The sequence below is a fragment of the Mastomys coucha genome, unplaced genomic scaffold (assembly GCF_008632895.1).
Source record: "Mastomys coucha isolate ucsf_1 unplaced genomic scaffold, UCSF_Mcou_1 pScaffold3, whole genome shotgun sequence".
Lineage (NCBI taxonomy): Eukaryota > Metazoa > Chordata > Mammalia > Rodentia > Muridae > Mastomys > Mastomys coucha.
In genome coordinates, this window is record NW_022196909.1 from 36,181,467 (window position 1) to 36,185,590 (window position 4,124).

The 4,124-nt window shown below is 45.7% G+C and overlaps 1 protein-coding gene across 2 annotated transcripts in view; it reads right to left on the reverse strand.

The window, feature by feature from the left end:
• The window catches only part of Ube2d1 (ubiquitin conjugating enzyme E2 D1), a 33,651-nt gene that overhangs the window by 9,189 nt on the left and 20,338 nt on the right, over window positions 1-4,124 (reverse strand). The gene's annotated exons all lie outside the window — the stretch shown is intronic.

A 4,124-nucleotide genomic window follows, 5' to 3' on the forward strand; every position in this document is an offset into this window, starting at 1 on the left:
AGAGGGAGAGAGAGGGAGACAGACACAGAGACACAGAGAAGAGACAGACAGACATTAGAGAATCCTCAGGATTGGCTGGCCAGCCAGCCTGGTTGGACTGGTTAAGTTCCAGATTCAGTGAAAGACCCTATCTCAAGAAGAACATGGAGGGCTGGAGAGATGGTTCAGTGGTTAAGAGCACTGACTGCTCTTCTGGAGGTCCTGAGTTCAAATCCCAGCAACGACGTGGTGGCTCACAACCACCTGTAATGAGATCAGATGCCCTCTTCTGGTGTGTCTGAAGACAGCTACAGTGTACTTACATATAATAAATAAATAAATCATTTTTTTTTTAAAAAAAAAGAATAACATGGAAATCGATTGACAAACACACTGGACAACAATCAATAATATCTGGCCTCCAAAATGCTCACACACACACACACACACACACACACACACACACACACACGTTCGTGTATTGGAAATCGCAAACAAATGTGTACATACACAGACATGTCAACACAGAGTAGGAAGGTAATCAGGCCATGTTCTAAACCTACAATATTGATTCATAGCTCCTTTTTTCTAGCCTCAGGAAGGCTAACAGCAGACAGCTTTTTTCAGGTTGTCCAGCCCTGTCCCAGAAATCCCAAATATGTGTGGCTCATCCCAAATCGAAGTGGCCCCATAGCTTTGAGGAAGTCACTCAACCACTAGCCTTGTATGGAATTTCTTAAATAAGAAAGATATGAATTCAGTATTGAGTACAGCAAACACTGGAGGAGAGACTCAGCAGCTGAGAGCAGACTCTCCCAAAAGCCCCGGAGTTCACTTACCAGCGCTTACACAACAGCTCACAAACCTGCTTACTCTAGCTCCAGGGGCTCCAGTGCCCTCTTCTGGCTTCCACGGGCAACCATATTCATATGTGCAGGCACACATACACACACTCATGCACCTAACTAAAGATGAATCTTAAAAAGCAAAACAGTATCAAATTTACCGTACATGGCTAGGGATTCTGTTCAGAGGGGCAGAGTATTTGCAGAGCGTGTGAAGGCTCCGGGCTCCATTCTTACCACCACACAAAGAAAAGATGATACCTGAAGAACCCCGTTTAGTCTGGGAGATCAAAAGTCATCTATCCCTGATGAAGGTGGTGCAGCTGAGCCATAGGGGATGGACAGAAGTTAGCGCTGAGGGGGGAAGGGTGTGAGATGAGCCTGAGAAGATCGATCAAAGCCAGACAGGAAGCAGAACACACCCACACCCACACACAGAGCACAGAGCGTTATACAGAGTGTACTGAAGTTGGGTGGGTAGGGAGAGGGAAGGATCTGGTCAGAGTTGGGGGATGGAGAGGAATCTGACTAAGACATACTGCATGAGACTCTCAAAAAGAAGTGTCGCTCCTATTTTTTTTTTTTTAGAGATTTATTTATTTATTATACGTAAGTACAACTGTAGCTGTCTTTAGACACTCCAGAAGAGGGAGTCAGATCTCATCATGGATGGTCATGAACCACCATGTGGTTGCCAGGATTCGAACTCAGGACCTTCGGAGGAGCAGTCAGGGCTCCTAACCACTGAGCCATCTCCCCAGCCCGTGTTGCTCTTATTTAAAGGGCCCTGTGATGTCACAGACGAGGAGGCATAAGGATGGTTCTCTGGAAGACTAGTTACCATTGGCAAGACAAGTAGGGGCATAAACTTGGAGTGGCAGGGTTCAAAGACATATGGTTCTAACCCAGGATGTTCTAGGGGCTTCCCTACCTCGGGGGCTCTAAGAACAAAGTCAGGAGATGTGTAACAATGGTGTTGAGGCAGCTGAGAGGGTCTTTAATCACTGTCATCCTCAGAGGCAGGTGTGTCAGCACATCCTATGTGATCTGCAAACGCAGGCAGCCCAACCTCTCACCTCCTAGCTTTACAGATGTACAGAGATTCGTTTACTGAGGTGAGGACCTCCAGAAGACTACATGGTGAGAAAAATGGCCACACTGAATCTGATCCCTGTGACGGTGGCAACAAGAACACATCTGTGGAAAGACACGCAAACACGCTGCACATTTCATCCACTCCTAAATGCCCTCTACTGTGGACCATCCGTCTTGGTGCGCCCAATAATCAAAGAAAGAAGGGGCGGGTTAATGTTAAGACGCTAACAACCATGTGTCTAGACTTACTTCAGGAATACTAAAACCAGAAAGTGTGGTGAAACGTGACCACACATTCTCAGGTGTGCTCACATCAATTCTGTGTTCTGATAAAGGCAAGAATGTGACCTTGAGGCATGGCTGGGAGCCCGGTGCAAACCCAGGCTCTTTCTTCCAAGCTGTGTCCCTTCAATATTACTTTCATTTTGTTCCCCACCCCCCACCCTCCTCGTATAAACAAGATTGAACTAACTCAGTTCCTGTTTTGCTTCCCGCACAGCTGAGCAGCGGGAGGCAGCCGTCCTCCAAGACACCCTGTGTCTAAAAGCAACACTTGAACATTGAAGCCCGGGCACCACCCCCTTACCTGGTGACCGTGGGGAATGACTTTTGCTTTCCAGGTTTCAATTTTCTTTTGAACAGGGTGACATTACTATTTCATCTACAGTTTCCACGACAAATGCAACTGCCGGACAGGATACAGGTCAGGTGTGTGCAGCAGGGTCTCCCCAGCCCATGGCAGCCATTGCAATAAATGCTGAGACAAGATGGAAGTAGTTCTTGCCAATTCTCTTGGTGCAGGAGACGTGGTTTAAACAGTGTGAAAGAGCGGGAGACGACCTGTTCTCGGTTACAGCCAATTGCCGGGCTGCCTTCTATTGGTTTTTCTAATTCGGGATTTGGGAAACGCTTCTAAAACTACCTGTGGAGTCTTCTAAACATTAATGTATCCAAACTTTTTAAAAAATAGATAAAGTATCCATATGTAACCCCTAGCCTGGAACTCATGATGAAGACCAGGCTGGCTTTGAATTCACAGAAATCAGCCAACACGCCTAGCTCTAAACATGAATGTAAACAGTACTTGCTTGCACTCATTTTAACTGGCCAATCAGAAAAATGCAGGCTCTAACGGTGGCTTAAAAACTATTAATGATCTGCATATACACATTTGCATCGTGATAATGCGCCAAGAATCAATCAGGTGCAGGCACAAATGCACGCTAATTACTTTTGTTTATTAACAAGACAAGCCAAAAGCACATGGCAGCTGCAAGAGCTTTGAACCCTATTCAAATCTCAAATGTCAAGCTGTTCTTCAAATCTCCTTAAAGTATTACGTTTACAAGAAATGCCTTATTCGCATTTTTTTTAAAAGATCCATTTTATTTTATGCATAAGAGTACACTGTCGCTGTCTTTAGACACATCAGAAGAGGGCATCAGATTCCTTTACAGATGGTAGTGAACCACCACGTGGTTGCTGGGAATTGAACTCAGGTCCTCTGGAAGAACAGTCAGTGCTCTTAACCGCTAAGCCATCTCTCCAGCCCTTGTTACTTATTTATTTAAAGTCCTGATTCCACTTCCTGTCTGGAAGAGGGAGGGTGATGGATGAGAGCATACATCAACAAACTTCAGAAGTAAACCCTGCAAGGGTTCTTAAGGTATCTGCGGAGAGCTCACTCACAGTAAGGGAGAATGAGCCCACAGAACATTAAACAGCCTGAACTACATAACGTCCTGCTAGGCTGTCTCAGGGAATATGCAACCTCAGCCAATGAGCAACTGACGACAATGTTCCTCCCTCACCTGCAAAAATACAGATCTTAAGTGCAAAGAGAGCAACGAGGTGACTTAGGAAACCCCGAGATGACCTCACGAGGCGAAAATATAACGCTGTGACTCTGCAGTCTATAAAAACTGCATCCAAGCACAGCAGCATCCACATTGGCGCACATTTGCACATCAGCTCAGCATCAGTCATTGTGGTTTTAGAGGACACAAGGAGTCAAGCGATATGCTCTTTCCAAACTCCCTTACAATCCTAGAGGTACTTTCTCTGCAGTAAGTGACATCTCTATACATCTATTTCTATCGGATCATACATTTGATGGTTTAAAAAAAAAAAAAATTCTGGCCGGGCAGTGGTGGCGCACGCCTTTAATCCCAGCGCTTGGGAGGCAGAGGCAGGTGGATTTCTGAG